The 18223-nt window shown below is 43.6% G+C and overlaps 1 long non-coding RNA gene across 1 annotated transcript; it reads left to right on the top strand.

The window, feature by feature from the left end:
* Window positions 1-10021: 10021 nt before the first annotated feature.
* Window positions 10022-16202, top strand: LOC147985052 (uncharacterized). Its single transcript, XR_015616389.1, has 3 exons — window positions 10022-13549; window positions 14039-14135; window positions 16022-16202. It is a non-coding gene; the product is annotated as an uncharacterized LOC147985052 (long non-coding RNA).
* Window positions 16203-18223: the final 2021 nt, after the last annotated feature.

The raw sequence follows: 18223 nt of genomic DNA, 5'->3' as shown, positions 1-18223 counted from the left end.
GGGTGTAACAATGGTATTGATGTCCTCATCATCCTCCCCTTCTTGAAATGAAGTCATCCTCGACGAAAGCTCATCTTCCACACCCAAATAAGGCTTCAAATCTGCAATGTTAAAAGTGGGACTAACCCCAAAATCTGCAGGTAGCTCAACTTTATATGCATTATCATTTATTTTCTCTAACACCTTAAAAGGACCAGCAGCACGTGGCATTAGCTTTGGTTTGCGCAAATTAGGAAATCTATCCTTACGCAAATGTAACCAAACAAGATCTCCAGGTGCAAACACAACATGTTTTCTACCCTTATCTCCAGCAAGTTTGTATTTAGCATTCATACGCTCAATGTTTTCCTTAGTTAAATCATGCATTTTCAAAATCAATTCAACACGTTCTTTAGCATCAAAATTAAACTTCTCTGAAGATGGAAGAGGCAACAAATCAATAGGTGCACGAGGTAGGAAACCATACACAATTTCAAAAGGGCACATCTTAGTAGTAGAATGCAATGAACAATTATAAGCAAATTCAATATGAGGCAAGCATTCTTCCCACATTTTCTTATTATTCTTCAAAACAACCCTAAGCATAGAAAACAATGTTCTATTGACTACTTCAGTTTGTCCATCAGTTTGGGGGTGACAAGTAGTACTAAAAAGCAGTTTAGTCCCCAACTTAGCCCATAAACATCTCCAAAAGTGGCTAAGAAATTTAGTACCATGATCTAAAACAATAGTATTTGGCACACCATGCAAGCGAATAATTTCCTGAATGAACAAATCAGCAACATTAACAACATCATCGCTTTTATGACATGGTATAAAGTGTGCGATTTTCGAGAACCTATCCACGACAACAAATATGCTATCCCTCCCCTTCTTTATTCGAGGTAAACTAAAACAAAGTCCATAGATATATCCTCCCAAGGAACAGTAGGTACAGACAAAGGCATATACAAACCATGAGGATTGAGTAGGGACTTAGTGTTTTGACATGTAGTGCAGCGAGCAACAAAACGCTGAACATCCCGTCTCATCTTTGGCCAAAAGAAATGTGTAGCAAGTATATCCTCCATCTTCTTGACGCCAAAGTGTCCCATTAATCCTCCTCCATGCGCCTCCTGCAACAACAAAAGATGAACGGAGCTAGCTGGAATGCATAGCTTGTTAGCACGAAACACAAATCCACCATTAAGAACGAACTTGTTCCAAGTTCTCCCTTCCTTACAATTCTGCAAAACATCTTTAAATTCAGCATCAAGCACATATTGATCTTTGATGGTCTCCAAACCAAATATTTTAAAGTCAAGTTGTGAAAGCATAGTATAATGACGAGACAATGCATCAGCAATAACATTTTCTTTACCCTTCTTGTGTCTAATGACATAAGGGAAAGTCTCAATGAATTCAACCCATTTAGCATGTCTACGGTTCAATTTTGCTTGACTTTTAATGTGTTTCAAAGATTCATGATCAGAATCTATAACAAATTCCTTGGGCCATAAATAATGTTGCCATGTTTCTAAGGTCCGAACAAGAGCATATAATTCTTTATCATAAGTAGAATAGTTCAGACTAGGCCCACTCAATTTTTCAGAAAACTATGCAACAGGTTTGCCATCTTGTAATAACACACCTCCTAATCCAATTCCACTAGCATCACATTCAAGCTCAAAAGTCTTATTAAAGTCAGGAAGTTGGAGTAAAGGAGCATGTGTCAACTTATCTTTCAATACCGTGAAGGCTTCTTCCTGTGCGGTACCCCAAACAAAAGGCACATCCTTCTTTGTAAGCTCGTTGAGAGGTGCAGCAATGGTGCTGAAATCTCTCACAAAACGCCTATAGAAACCAACGAGGCCAAGGAAAATCCTCACTTGTGTGACCGTTTTGGGCTGCGAACAACTCTCAATAGCTTGAATCTTTGCTTTATCAACTTCAATTCCCTGTGGAGTAACAACATAGCCAAGAAAAGATACTCGGTCGGTGCAAAAGGTGCACTTTCCAAGGTTACCAAACAAACGTGCATCATGTAGAGCAATAAAAACATCACATAAATGTTCCAAATGTTCTTCCAAAGATTTGCTATAAATCAATATGTCATCAAAGTGAACTACCACAAATCATCCAATGAAAGCACGTAAAACTTCGTTCATTAATCTCATGAAAGTACTAGGTGCATTAGTTAACCCAAAAGGCATGACTAACCACTCATATAATCCAAACTTAGATTTAAATGTTGTTTTCCATTCATCTTCCAATTTCGTACGAATTTGATGGTATCCACTACGCAAATCAACTTTGGAGAATATTGTAGAGCCACTCAATTCATCAAGCCTATCGTTTAGCCTAGGAATTGGATGACGATAAGGAATAGTAATATTATTAATGCCTCTATAATCAACACACATACGCGACGTACCATCCTTTTTCGGCACTAAAATGATAGGAACAGCAGAAAGACTAAGGGATTCGCATATATAACCTTTGTCAAGTAGCTCTTGTACTTGACGCATAATCTCCTTCGTCTCCTATGGATTGGTACGGTATGGCGCATGGTTGGGTAATGATGCACCAGGAATTAAGTCAATTTGATGCTCGATCCCTCGAATAGGTGGTAATCCCCGTGGCACGTCTTGTGCAAAGACGTCAGCGAACTCCTGCAAAATGTTAGTGACAGCAGGAGGCAAAGAGGAAGACATGTCCTCGAATGAAAATAATGCCTCTTTGCACACAAAAGCATAGCAAACAGATTTGCTAAAATCTAGCTCATCAATATCAGTTTTTCTGGCAAGTAAACATGCATTTTCAATTTAATTTCAGAGGCAACACTAGATGGTTTATTATTAGGTTTCATTTGTTGCTCAAGTTCTTTTGCCACAATCTGATTTTCCTCTTATTTTTCTCCTGTTTTGCTTTATTTGCTCTATTAATATCATCTTTCAAAATGGATTCACGAGTCATAGGAAGCAAAGTAATATGGCTATCCTTATGAACAAGAGTATACTGATTATTTCAACCATGGTGTACAGAATTCTTATCAAATTGCCATGGTCTACCAAGTAATAAGGAACATGCTTGCATGGGTACCACATCGCAATCAACATAATCAGCATATGTAGAGATACTAAAATGCACACGAACAATATGTGTTACCTTAACCTTGCCGCTGTTGTTGAACCATTGGATGTAGTAAGGATGTGGATGCGGTCTTGTGGTGAGAGAGAGCTTCTCCACCATCTCCATGCTAGCCAAGTTGTTGCAGCTCCCTCCATCTATGATGACGTGAATAGAACATTCCTTCACAACTCCCTTTGTATGGAACAAATTATGCCTCTGATTTTTCTCAGCTGGTGTAACCTGCACACTAAAAACACGTTGAGCAACTAAACATTCATACCTGTTAGCATCTTCAGTAGCCATGTATTGTGTCTCATGATCAGAATCATCTCCACCATGTTCTTCATGTGTAATAAGAGCCATAGTCTCCTCATCATAGTCACTAGCGGACTCATACCCACCATCCTCAGTAACAATCATCACACGCTGAGATTTGCATTCTCTCGCAAAATGCCCTCTTCCCTTACAACGACGACAAATAATATCACTTGTGTGCCCCTGTTGATGCCATGGAAGAAGAAGAGCTCTGCGAAGGCCCGGCAGGTGTGCTCTTGGCAGATAGTGGTGGTTGTGCCTGCTTTCTTGTATCATGGCTGGAGGTGGCACCTGATGGAGGTGCTGGTGCAGTGGAAGTAGAGGATGTACGTGGTGTCCATGATGAAGATCGACCTGCAGAAAAGTTGGTTCGCGCCAATGCCTATCGATCCTGCACTTCACGTTCAGCTTTACAAGCAAGATGTAATAAACGAGTGATATTAGTATACTCCTTATACTCTAGAATGGTCTGAATCTCTCTATATAATCCACCCATAAAACGTGCAAGCATAGCTTCATTCTCCTCAACAATACCACATCTAATCATGCCAGTTTGTAATTCCTGATAATATTCTTCTATAGAATTTTTTCGTTGTCTTAAACGCTGCAATTTTTGAGCTAATTCACGTTGATAATTTGGTGGAGCCCGATGAGTACGCATAGCAGTTTTCCAAGCAGCCCAAGTAGCTGGAATAGGTTATAATCTACAATGTTCAGACCACCAAACACATGCAAAACTAGTGAAAGCACAAACAGCAGCAGGAACAGTCTCTCCTCAGGATATTGTAAACATGTAAAACGTTGTTCAGTTTCTAACTCCCAAGTAAGATATATATCAGGAACATATCTACCCTCAAATGGTGGAATATTCAACTTCAGTTTAGGAAAAAGGTCATGATCTCGTACCTCAGGTGGTGGTGCAGCCCTACCGTTGCGATGATATACCTGAGGACGACCTGGTGGTGGTGGTGGTTGCACGTAGTTCTGATTTTGATATACCTCATCCTCGTAATGGTCCTCCACCTCTGCAGTAGTAGCAGGAGCTACAAAAGCATCAACAGCGGCACCAGAATTTTGCCCAGGGTCAATGGGAACACGCTGTGCTCGTCCCACTTGATTTGGAAGGCGACATTGTTGTTGTTGTTGTTGTTGTAGAGGTGTGTTAGGTGCATCCGGTGGTGGTGGTGGTGGAAGACGCGCGAGCAATTCATTAAACTTGTTATCGAGCTTTGTTTTGAACGCCTTCTCCATGTCATCTATCTTCTCCATGGCCTCTTCAAATTTGTTTAGCACATCTTGCACCAGTCCACTCATTATTTGCTGAAACTTATAATGCAACTCCTTATTCGTCATGTTCTCCCAGTTAGTCTCGTCGGCTTGTGATCCTGCAGTGGTTAGCAGCAATAGAAACACACAAGAATATGATCGTACAGACTACGAACAAGAGATGGTGGTGGGTGTCACAAATCCGTGAAGCAAATCTCTAATTCTTACTAGTTCTTACCCAGCAACAGGCGGTGATCGGCAACCGTCATAGTCAATACTTTCAAAGCTTGGATAGAGTGATTACCAGGGAGAGTCAAACGCACGACGTAGATGTATGTGGAGCTGGGAAGGCTTAGAATATGGTAGCAGAAAGGGTCAGCAATAATCATTTCAGAGATGCAAAGTTGAATAAACGCTCAACGACGGTACTGTGCTGGTCCTAGGCTAGACCGTGCTACAGACGCGAGAACACTAACAAAATCACGGCGCTGCACGTAAACAAGGGAAAAACACATTCTGGAACTTTCTTTTCGCTCTGTTTTTTTGGCGCTCCTTTTTTTTGTGCTCCTCATTTTTTTGCGAAAAATCACTATAATGGCGAGTGTCTCAAAACTCTTCATCAAACTGACAGGATGGGCACGAATTTTTTTTGATCTTTTTTGGAAATCAGGGCAGCGATGACGAAAAAGTGCGACAAAAAATCACTATGATGGCACGTGGCTCAAAAGACTCAGAAAAACCTAAAAATATGATAGGGAAAAAAATGCGTTTGAAAATTTTGGCCTAAAAACTGCCCGGGGGTATCCAAATTTTTTTCCCGAAACCTACTCAGGCAAGGAAACACGAAATGGAAATTAGATGCATCTCAAAAACAAACCAAATATGAAAGGAACTCGGATTGGTGGTGGATATATGGTGGTAGGATATGGCAGCTGTGGTGGTATATGGATACGGATTGGTGGTGGTATATGGATATGGATTGGTGGTGGTATATGGATACGGATTGGTGGTGGTATATGGATACGGATTGGTGATGGTATATGGAGACGAATCGGTGGCGGATAAGCGGTGGCGGTAGATGGCAGGGGCGATGATGATGGTGCGGCGGCGGCGGCGTGACAACTTACGACCATAACTCGAAACTCTAAAAGACTAGACTCTAAGACCAACAACTAGACACGACGATGCAACCGCAAATTCAACAAAGCAAATTACTGAAAAGACTATGAAAAGGCTCAGACTGGTTTGGATATGATGAACTAACCCTAATTTTTTTGGCTTTTTCGTGGACTGTGGGTATGAAGAACAGACTCGATCTAAACTACGAAAAACTGTAAAATCTCATCGAGCAACCTGGAAATCTGATACCACTTGATACGGGCGAGGGTGTCCCGATGTTTCGATGAGATGGTGGCTATTGTTTTTTGTGGGAGTCGACCTTGACGATCCGACTACGGTCGTGCGAGATGTTGCGCCTTAGCAATCGTTAAACCAGCTTCCGAGGGGTTATTGACCACGCCGGAGCACGATCAACCTGACCACGAGGGTCTGTTTCCTGCGAGCAAACGATGAACAAGAAAGAAACTGAGATTGCAATCTGGATATTGCGAATATATGATGAAAGTTGTATTGATCAAGGTGGGTTCTGTGACGCCTTTGTCTGGTCGTTGAACACAAACGAAGTACGCGAAGTTGCAACTATGGCGAACTTTAATCTAAACAAAACCCAAAGTCTAAACAACGCCCTAAGGGCTGTATATATGGAGGAAGAGAGGGGGGAATTTCGTGGCCCTTGGAGGAGGGGTCCGAAACCAACCCTAACTCTTGTTTACCCACACATACGGACTCTAAAAACAGCCTATACTTAAGTATTTCGAAAATACATGGGCCTGGCCCAATAATAAGGTGACGCAGCACCTAGAATAGCTTCTGGACGAAATTTATTAACTGGCATCTTGTATATTTCGTCCAAGGCTTCATGCACTCCTTATGGTGGCTTCAATGTCCTGAAATCATCACTTGTAACTCCGTTCTTGATCCCCTTGCGCATACCATCATGTCCATGCTTGAACTTGTTCCAAGGTTCATCTTTCTTGTCTAAGCTAGGCCCTTCATTTGTAAGCAAAACAAATGTATCCAATTTAGGCAACATCATATTCTCATGAACATTAGAATTGTTACCGAGAAACGAAAGTACCTGATAATTCAATTGGCGTGCGCGAGCTCTAGTAATTGGTCCAGTATGTATAGCAGCAGGGGATGTGGGTGTAACAATGGTATTGATGTCCTCATCATGTCCACCCAGGACCAGACGACCGGCCACACCTCCCAGCAAGCGGACGACCGGCCGGGACCAGACGACCGGCGTCACCGCACCCGAGCCCAAACAGCGGATGTCCGATGCCACTGGACGATCGACCATCTCCAGTAATCTGGTGTCACCTCAGCCGAGGCAAAGCCAGCGGAAGTCAGGCGACTACCGGACGTCCGGACGCCCACGAGCCACCGGACGACCGTAATCCACCAGACGTCTGGTACCTGTCTACGCACAGCTTTGGGCCCGAGGCCCGTGTACCCCTTCACTTCGCCCACATTTGTAGTAAGACTATAAATAGATCTCCTCCTCCTCCTCCTCCTTGTTAAGGTCAGCATTGTGTTATCTCATATGTGAGATAGAGCTTCGCTCATCCATCCGGATCTACTCCATCGCGAGGGACCATTACATCTTCGGAGAAGACCCATCTTGGATTCAAGACCCCTAACGGGAAGACATCAAGACCTCCTCACAGAGAAGAACCGGTTGCCCTATGTATCGTCCTTTGTTGGATTCGGATCTTGTATCTCTTTTTGTGTCGAGGATCTAGCATATGTGTGATCATTCTTGTTGGTTTGAGTGATTCTCTCGTGTTTCCCCTCATGTTCTTCGTGTTCATCGCGGGATGAAAGATCGGCCATCTAGGGTTCCACCCTACATCATCTTGATATCATGAGCCAGGTTGATCATGATTTTGGAGCCTCCCTCTTCATTTTCTAGCTTGATTTTGTTGTGTTTTTTCCAATTTTGACTCCACCAAAAATATCCCGATTTTTTTTGTGATTTGTTGGTGTGATGCAATTTTGTTGGATTTGATCCATGGATTTGCTTTGCCACGAGTGGATCTAGCTTTCCCCCATTATCTCCACCTTTTCCATCCACAAAATCGCCCGGATTTGACCGATTTTGCCGCCACCACAAAGAACCATAATTGTTCATCCCATGCCCGAAACCGCCCCGGCACCGGACGTCCGCAAGTCGCCGGACATCCAACGACCGGACGACCGCTCCACCACCGGACGTCCGACGTTTCTTGACGAAACTGAAAAATTTAGTTCGGTCACCACCACCTCCCCATTCCCACTTCCGTTTTCGCAACCCAATACCACACTCGCTTTCTGCAACCACCATTGCTTACTTGCTTCGCACTTCGACACATTTTTTACACGTTTTGCTTTGCGAATTTGATTTGCGGTTTCTGTTTCCTAGCGTGTTTCGGCTACTTATGGACAGTTCGACATCAACATCACCGCCGCTCATCTTCGCCACAGATTCATCATCGACAACAACCACTCCAACATTTTGACACCATACCATAAGTAAGAACGGTAACCTCTTCTTGGTATCATGATACACCATCATTATACAATCTTGCCATTGCATTGATAGCCATCGCTACAAGAACCTTGTTAATCCATGACGGATTCCTGGTGAAGTTCTAGATATCCATCATGGAAACCTTCACCGACCAACAATATGTGTTCGGGCCCAAAAACGGTAGCCCCTCAATGACGGATGTGTAGGTACCGTCACGAAAACCATCACAGCTAGACCAATCGGGCCTAGCCAGGCCTATCCCCCTCCCCCTTTATACACCATCTAGACCTTCACGAATTGTTCCTGCTGATGTGCATAGTCATATGAGTTTCATTGTAATTTGAATTTTCAATATTGTAAAAAAAACAAGGATCCTAATGTAATTAGATGGCACCAAACTGAATGAATATACTTATGTAGCATACAAACACGTGAGGCCAACATGAATCAGGTCTAGTACCAGGAACCCAAGGGCAAAGACACCAAAATATGAAACGGGTTGAAGCAAAGCGCGCGGAGGAAAACACATTAAAATCGTATACGCAAAAATGTCCGAAATAGGAAGCGCACGGAGGAAAAGACGTTCAAGTCATGTACGCGGCAAAATCCAAAACAGGAAGCGCGTGGGTCATCGAAGCAGAGAGTTAAAAAAATTCCAAGCCAACCCATTTAACTCCATAGCCCACCAGCCCGAGAGGCCACAACCTCGCACCTCTCCCCCCACGGCCACGGAAACCCTAATGCATCTCCACCCATAGCCGCCGACTCCTCTCCCTCCCTGTTCCCGATTCAGATCCATGCCCAGCCTCCCTCCCCGCGTGGCTGCCACATCCTTGATCTCCCGCGCCGCCGTCCCAAGCATCAAACGCTCCATCTCCGTCTCCCACCATCTATCGCTCCTCCACCGCCCCACCCTCTCCCCCTATGCAGCCTACTCAGATCTGCGATGGGGGCACCCGCGGCGGTAGCGGTGCTCCGGCATCCGCGTAAGGTGTAACACCCCGAGACCGTTGCGCCAGGTGTCCTCTAGTTATTCGCTGTTGTTGCCTTGTCATTTGCTTGCGTGTTGCATTTCTTGTCATGTCATCATGTGCATTGCATCATCATGTTTTCGAAACCTGCATTCGTCCGGGTTCCCCCACTTCCGTCCGTTGTCTGTTCTGAGCCCAGCCACACTTGCACGCGCCCGCGGCATGTCCGAAATAGTATTTTATAAGTGGCCGGAAAATCTTCTCGGAATGGGATGAAAGTTGGCATGCGGTGTTTTTATAGTGTAGATAGACCGCCTGTCAAGTTTCATCGCATTCGGAGTTCGTTTGATAGCCCAACCGTTAAACTATAGCGGCATTATAGCCGGTCTAACGTCGGACGTTTTCGGTCTCCGGAAATAGTCGCCGGGCCTCTCTCTCTCTTCTCTTCTGTCAGCTCGAGCCCTTCTGCACAGCCCACAAGTTCCAACCGACCCCTCGCGTGCGTGTCCGAAACTTCCCCGGACCCGACCCGGACTGTTGCCACCGTTGTGTCCGGATCATCCCCAAACATCTAGAAAATGTCTCAGTTTCTTATTTAGACTTTCCTAGCCTATCTATTCTCGACCGTCGTATTTTGATCGGATGATCCAACTCCCTTCTTTTCCATATAAATATCAGTCTAACCCTAGATCCTAGGGGCTTGTCCCATCTTTCCTTTTCGGCCGCCGCCACTCTCTCATCGGGATCCTTCCCGATCCACCCACCTACCTCTTTCGTTTTCCCCAGTGGCCAACCAACACTCGAGGCTTCCCCTCGATCCAATCCCGTAGCCCCTTGAGCGGGAGGGCTTCGCCTGCCTAGAGCCCCGCGTCCCCTCCTCCGTCCAGTCATCCACATCGCCGGCGCACTCAGCAGATGAGCCGCCCTGCCGCCGCCCTCTTTTCCTCCATCTCTCCCTACGGCTCCCTCCTCTCACATCTCTCTCTCTCTGAACCAGGACGCCGCCGCATGGCCTCCAGCTCGCTGGCGCCGCCCACAGGAGACCACCTGCGCCGAGCCACACAACGCCATTCCGCCGCCTTCGTCTCGATCTGGGTCCATCCCCGACCTCCAGCCATCCCCTGCCTCCCCGGAGAACACCTCTACAGCGTCGTCCCGTTCCTCTGCTTCGTCGTCGTCCAAGGACGCCTTGAGTCCACCACCGCCGCCGTTTCGCGTCAGAGCCGGCCGAGGACCGCCAGATCTCGCCGCCCCCGCCATGGATCCCCCATCCCCAGACCTCTTGCCGCTCCCCGGAGTCCTCAGCGCGGCCGCTGCTCTTCTTCCTATCGAAAAGAGGAGGACGAAGCCTCTGCCTCAAGTCGTTCGATGCGACCACGTTGACTCGATCGAGTCAACCGCCAGATCCACTGCGCCAGGGCCCAGCGCTGCCGCATCTGCCTCGCCAGCCCAAGATCCGCGCCGCCTCTTCCAGCCTGCTTCCCCTCCGAACTGGGCCTGGCCCATGGGTGAGCCCCCCCAAGCGCCCTCCTTTTTTCTCCTTCTCTGTTGGGCCGGCCATATTTGGCCCAGTGTAGCGTTTTTTTCAGATCTGTGAATTTGTCAATTTCCAGGGAATTGCAGATTTACAGAAACCCCCCTAGCCTTCATGCATTTAATATCTCACAAACTAAGCATCACATGTAAAAACTTTGTATATGAAACTTGCTTAGTTTTTCATCTAGTTTCATAATATGTCTTTTTCATCCATGTTTAAAATGTTTAATATGCTGTTTGTTTAAATTTGTTTAAATAACTTGCTAAAATGTTTTAATTCATAGCTAAATAACCGTAGCTCGGTTTCTAATAAACTTTATATGTAGATGGGGTAGAATTTTGCCTAGTTTAACATGGTGGCATCATCTTGCATGTTTAATAACTATAAAATATGGTTTAGGGCAGAAAAGTACCAAACCTAATATATGCATATGAGGAGTTTCCGGACTTGTTGTTTTGTTGTTCCGGCCTCATTTAAACTTGCCTAGATTAGATAGTTTCATCATGCTTCACCTCTTGCCATGGTAACAACATTTAACCTTGTTGGGTACATAAACGAGAGAGAACTAAATAAGTCATGTGGTGTTTTCTTCAATATGCAACTCCGTTGCATATTGAGCTCCACTTAATTTGTAGTTCTGTCTGTTGCACTTTGCCATGCCATGTATCTTTAATCATCATACTTGGTTGTGCATCATGCCATGTTTATGTGGTGGGTGTTTACTATGTTGTTTCCTTCTTTCCGATGTTGTTTCTTCGGGTTGGTTCCGTTAACATCGCGTTTGTGAGGATCTGTTCGACTACGTCCGTTTGTCTTCTTCATGGACTCGTTCTTCTTCCTTGCGGGATTTCAGGCAAGATGACCATACCCTCGAAATCACTTCTATCTTTGCTTGCTAGTTGCTTGCTCTTTTGCTATGCCTATGCTGCGATACCTACCACTTGCTTATCATGCCTCCCATATTATTGAACCAAGCCTCTAACCCACCAAGTCCTAGCAAACCGTTGTTTGGCTATGTTACCGCTTTGCTCAGCCCCTCTTATAGCGTTGTTAGTTGTAGCTGAAGATTGGAGCTTGTTCCATGTTTGGAACATGGATATTTTGTTGGGATATCACAATATCTCTTATTTAATTAATGCATCTATATACTTGGTAAAGGGTGGAAGGCTCGGCCTTATGCCTAGTGTTTTGTTCCACTCTTGCCGCCCTACTTTCCGTCATATCGGTGTTATGTTCCCGGATTTGCATTCCTTACGCGGTTGGGTTATAATGGGAATCCCTTGACAGTTCGCCTTGAATAAAATCCTCCAGCAATGCCCAACATTGGTTTTACCATTCACCGCCTAGCCTTTTCTTTCCCTTGGGTTCTGCAGACTCAAGGGTCATCTTTATTTTACCCCCCTCCCCCCGGGCCAGTGCTTCTCTAAGTGTTGGTCCGAACCGAGTAGACTGCGGGGCCACCTCGGGGCAACTTGAGGGTTGGTTTTACTCGTAGGATGTCTCATCTGAGTGTGCCCTGAGAACAAGATATGTGCAGATCCTATCGGGATTTGTCGGCACATTTTCGGGCGGTGTTGCTGGACTTGTTTTACTATTGTCGAGGATGTCTTGTAACCTGGATGCTGAGCCTGATCGGATTGTCTAGGGAGAAGGAATATCCTTCGTTGACCGTGATAGCTTGTGATGGGCTAAGTTCGGACACCCCTGCAGGGATTTGAACTTTCGGAAGCCGTGCCCGCGGTTATGGGCAGATGGGAATTTGTTAATGTCTGGTTGTAGAAAACCTGAAGTTGACCTTAATTAAAATTCATCAACCGCGTGTGTAACCGTGATGGTCTCTTTCAGGCGGAGTCCGGGAAGTGAACAAGGTGTTGGAGTTATGTTTGGCGTAGGTTGTTCTAGGATCACTTCTTGATCATAGTTGTTCAACCGTGCTTTCGCCTTCTCTTTTCGCTCTCATTTGCGTATGTTAGCCACCATATATGCTAGTCTCTTGCTGCAGCTCCACCTCATACCTTTTACCCTTCTTATGAGCTTAAATAGTCTTGATCACGAGGGTGTGAGATTGCTGAGTCCCCGTGACTCACAGATACTTCCAAAACCAGCTTGCAGGTGCCGTTGAACCGTGCAGATGACGCAACCAAGGTCAAGGAGGAGCTCGATGAAGATCTTGTCCTTTGTGTTGTTTCGTTCTAGATGATCAGTAGTGGAGCCCAGTTGGGGTTGATCAGGGATCTGTGTAGCTTTGGGGTAGTCTTCTTTTATTTTGGGTTCCATAGCCGGACCTTGATTGTATCTGGATGATGTAATGCTTTATTCATGTATTTGTGTGAAGTGGCGATTGTAAGCCAACTATGTATCTTTTCCCTTATGTATTACATGGTTGTGTGAAGATTACCTCACTTGCGACATTGCTTTCAATGCGGTTATGCCTCTAAGTCATGCTTCGACACGTGGGAGATATAGCCGCATCGAGGGCGTTATATAAGGTCAGCCCCTTGCTCATGTTCATGGGTGTGGTGGTCGAGGAAGGTGGTTGAGGTCGGCGAGATGAACGTTCTCGCCTACCCGTTGGCCAGGACCAAGGACGGCTGCCCCGACGCCGTCTCCTTCACAATCTCGCGCTAGGAAAGGAGGGGGTGACCACTGTTTTCTTCGGCACTCCTTGGCCTTTTTCACATCGCCACAGGTGACCTCGGCGGACCATTTGCTGTGAAGGTGAGAACCCTTTTTACTCTCCAAATTGAAGAATTATCTATTTAGGATGTCAGGATAGTGCTTTGCAGTGAAGTAACTTTTGTGGCTGGGACTAATTGTTTTGGAAAGATACCAAGATGATGTATTAGGTTCCATATTTTGCATAAACGTTTGTGTGACTGATTTTTTTTAAAATGTAGAGATTTATATTTACATCTTTTCTTCATCAACATGTACGTGTAACAAATATATGTGGGGTGCTCACATAGTTTCTGAGGTGGTGATGTGTTTATATGTGTCAATTTAGTTTACAGATATACATCATTGAGATGGATCAAATTATGATGTAGAGTATATATGACACTGAAAAGATGGTATGCTTAAAGCTGAAATAAATTATTGAGGGAATCCTATGCAGGAGTAACTATAGGGATACTTCAACTAAAACACAAGATTTATTTGTTTTCTCCATGGAATAGTTCCACTAAAGTTCCAATTATTATTCTATAGGTGGATGAGATAACTGAAGTCGAGGGTGTGGTTAATGACATCAAATGTGTTGATAAAATAGAGCCTTCTGAAGAACTGAGGAGAAAAATACAGAAAGGTCAGTCGAAACTACTTCTGCAGTACAAGATAATTAGCTAGCACTACAAACTATATATCCTTCTTTGTCCTGATGTTCATATCCTTAAAAGAAATTGCTTCACATATGACAATAGCTGCATGACCTACGAACGCTGTTCCCTGACCAACAGTGCTCTTGCCAGCATGCTCACTGTTGGTGCTACTATGGAAGAATTGTGCAAGCATCGGGCATGCAGGTGTTGTGTGTATAGTAGTGTCGATCCTTAAATATCTTCTTTGTGCTTTTTGTATTGTCGTAGTGTGTGTGTGTGTGCTTGTTTCCATTTTATACTTAATTTATTGTTTGCTGTAACACCTAGTTCCTCCTAGTTTGATAGAGTTGTTTGTTTTCTTCACGGTGGATGTATAATATATAAAATCTCATGGTATTTTTATAGTTGCATGCCTATTTTGACAAAATGTTGATTGCAAACATTTACTCTGTACCAATTACTTTACTGTGATGCTTATGATCCTTGTATCTATCTACCGTTCCTGATTGTTCTCTATTGCTCTGTAACTATTTCTTTTTATAAGAAAACACCACCCAGGACTATGTGATCAGGACGATTCTCCGATTCAGTTGCAAATCCTTGAATCTTTCTACCATTCCTGATTGTTCTCTATTGCTCAGTACCTACTTTTTATGAGAAAACACCACTCAGTACTATGTGGTCATGATAATTCTCTAATTCAGTTGACAATCCTTGTATCTATCTATTGTTCTTGATTTTTCTCTATTGCTCAGAACGTATTTCTTTTATGATAATACACCACTCGGACTATGTGGTCATTACGACTCTCTGATTCAGTTGCAATACAAGTGACATAATGGCTTGTTTAAAAGCTGAAGCTTGCTGATATGTTCCATCATCTTAAAAATGCTATATGGTTAAGAAAAATATATGAAAATATACCTACAAACAATGATAGAGATCACAAAAGTTGATCCAAGCAACTCAAAAAGTATCAACCTCGTAGTGCAGAATTCAGTTTGAGATCCTGAATGTGCGCGGTGCCTCTTACTCTTAGATGTGGAGTTTAATTTACAACTGATTTACTGACACAACCAAGGGCATTGTACGACATAAGATTTCCCATGGGAGTTCCCATACCATGCACATGACTGAGTTACATCCATTTTAAGCAACCTGTCAATAATTTTTAGCCAAAAGTAAATGTGATTGATTAAACTGGGAACCAAAATAATTTATACCATTATTTGTGTTTGTTTGAACCAAGTATCTTTTTTCACTACATTGTCACTCTATCAGTAAAGTGCTCCTGATACTACTTTTTACCTGTGTTCATTTTGAGTTGTTGGCCTTTTAAGGAAAACATTTTGTAGTGAATACTATTGCTCTAGATTATGGTTCAATGTATATATTTAATCATTTTATGTAGTGGTTAAGTGAAATATTTTATATATCTATCTCAACAAACATGTTGACTGAAATGTACATGTTTACTCATTTCATGTTCTTTGTTTCAATAGGGCATTTATTTCAAATGTCTTGGTATAGTTTTGGTCTATCCACATATATCAACTGATTTATGCGGTAATCTGTGAGGATAGATGTTCCACCAACCATCTCACTGCTAATATTCATATTTGATTTCTTTCTGTGTGATACCAGCACGTGCATATGTTTCTTTTTGCATGCCAAAATCCTTGTTTGATTGCTACTAAAATGGGCATGTTGACTGAAAAATGTGATGTTGCTATATATTGTTCCCTTTTCCTGTCATTTTATTGCAGCCGAGCTAATCACTATCATTTTAAATAAAGGCTTTGATTAATATTTCCCATAATTTATTCCTCATGCTAATAGTTCTCACAATTTGTTTTCTGATATCCTTTTGCAGGTCATTGAGGTAGAATAGAAGATATTAAACTAGTTCCGTTTTGAAGGGTAACTCGACCTAGGATGGAACAAATGATGCTACACTTAAGACAGGGAACACGATACACAGATTATATGTATCTAAACGTCTGGTGTGATTGTGAGATGTAATTGTAATTTGCTATGGTGGTCTGAATTTTGTAGTTGTGAATCTGTAGTTGTGCACTATATCATTATTTTTTTGCTAAATGGAGATTCATTACTTTCTTTGTGTGGATCCAATATTGGGCAATCTTGGCTGAAGATGGTTTGGAACAGGCAAAGGCTGATAATAACCTAGAACGTGCAAGCATAATAAATGTGTATGAATGGCGATGTAGAAAGAATATTAAAATATTTAAAAACTGGTGAAGGCCCAATAAACAATTGACTATATGGGCCTAAATCTAGAAAGATAAATGGGCTGTATTGTTGGGCTGCCAAGTCGGATCGACTATGATGCCACATCAGCTGCCATGTCATCTATATCCATGACGGAAAGGTCTGTCACAAAGGCTAGGGCTTGTTCTGGGCAAGATGGGCCTAGGGGTAGGTCGGTGACGGTCAAAACCGTCATGAAGGCCATGTTGTCAATTATGACGCGATATACATGACGGATTTAGAATTCGTCATGGATGTCCATCCATGATGGTTTTCCACTGTCCTGTGATGGATTAAAACTGTCATGGATTAGCAGATTTCTTGTAGTGCATCATAGCACAATTTTGCGTATCTTACCCATCGAGACTAGCCTTTGAGTATTGTCGGCAACGTCACTTGTGCACATTAGTGGTAATACTTCCCATAGCATACATACCATATCATCTTGGTGCATATCTTGGTATCATGTTTTGTGTCACAAAGTTGTCATAGCATACACGATTGCTATCTTGGTTCGTGAAGCATTGCATGTGAAAAGAGGCTCAAAAGAGAAAGAGCCAACCAAGCTTTTAAGCAACAGGGAAAGATAAGCAAAGAGCTTTTAAGCAAGAACCATAGCATCATGCTACATTAAGATTGTCATACTAGATCATCTTGGATCATATCATTGGAACACCATACATAGAGCATACTTGGGATAGTAGTCGTTGCATTTTTGCTTAGTAGGTTGTGCACAAGTCTTCGTATCGGCCTATTGTGCAATCGTGCTAGCATCTCTCTAGTGTTGTGCAACAAGTGCATTTTCGTGTTTCCACATTTTGGCTCATTCCTTGGTTGCACAACCCCATTTATCTCTCCGTGTGTGAGTTCCCGTGTACCATATCTTGCTATTGGTCTACTTGTTGCATTTGCAAATTTGTGAATCTTTTACAACATTATTGAAGCTCACTACAATTGCAACAAATTTTGTGACACCATCCTCACAGAGCTTCACTATAAGATTTTTGTGTAGGTGTGAGAAACCGACAAGAATTGGTACCAATTGTGCTATTTCCTTGTTCCACATTTGAGTGATCATTGATCCGTCTTCAACATCGGTCATGGTACATTTGGTATAAGTTATTCTCTTTGTCCCACTCACATATTTGCTTGGAATGATGGATAGGCCAAGTACTTCTACCAACCCACTCTTCACCGAGCAAGACGACGACATGTCTTCTTACGTCACAAAGAGCCACCTCTTTCGTGCACAACATCCTTTGCATCAAGAGCAACAAGCAATGAGCGAACGCATCGACAACCTCGCCACCGACTTGCGACTCTCCGAGCAGCATACCAGAGACTATTTCGACAACAAGCTCGATGACCACAAGCACGAGAATGATGCAAGAATGGACGAGATTCGTGATTTGTTGCTCAACCGCTCTTCTTCCACTTCATCCTCCTCAAGACGGAGCCGCTCAAGTCAACACTCCAACTACACCATCTCCGGCTCAAGTACCCCTGCATCGAATACTCTTCGATGTGCCGCACGCCAAGATTGTCAAGCAAACCGCAACCCTCTACACGACAATGACTCTCAAGAGCAACGACACAGTCAAAACCAAGCTACTTTTGTGCAAGCACAAGAACGGCAACGCCAACACCAACAAGAAGAGGAAGAGAGAGCGCGACTACACCAAGATGCACAAGATGCCAAGGCACAATGTCAAGAACAACAATTGCAAGAGGAAGAGAGACGCTGGTAGGTTCATGGGATGACCTTGGGATGCTCCGCATCATCTCCTGATGAGGACATCAATAC

Source organism: Triticum urartu, chromosome 2A (assembly GCF_056163025.1).
Source record: "Triticum urartu cultivar PI428250 chromosome 2A, HENAU_Tu73, whole genome shotgun sequence".
NCBI lineage: Eukaryota > Viridiplantae > Streptophyta > Magnoliopsida > Poales > Poaceae > Triticum > Triticum urartu.
Note: the sequence above shows the minus strand (reverse complement) of the source record. Positions and strands in the feature narration are given on the sequence as shown.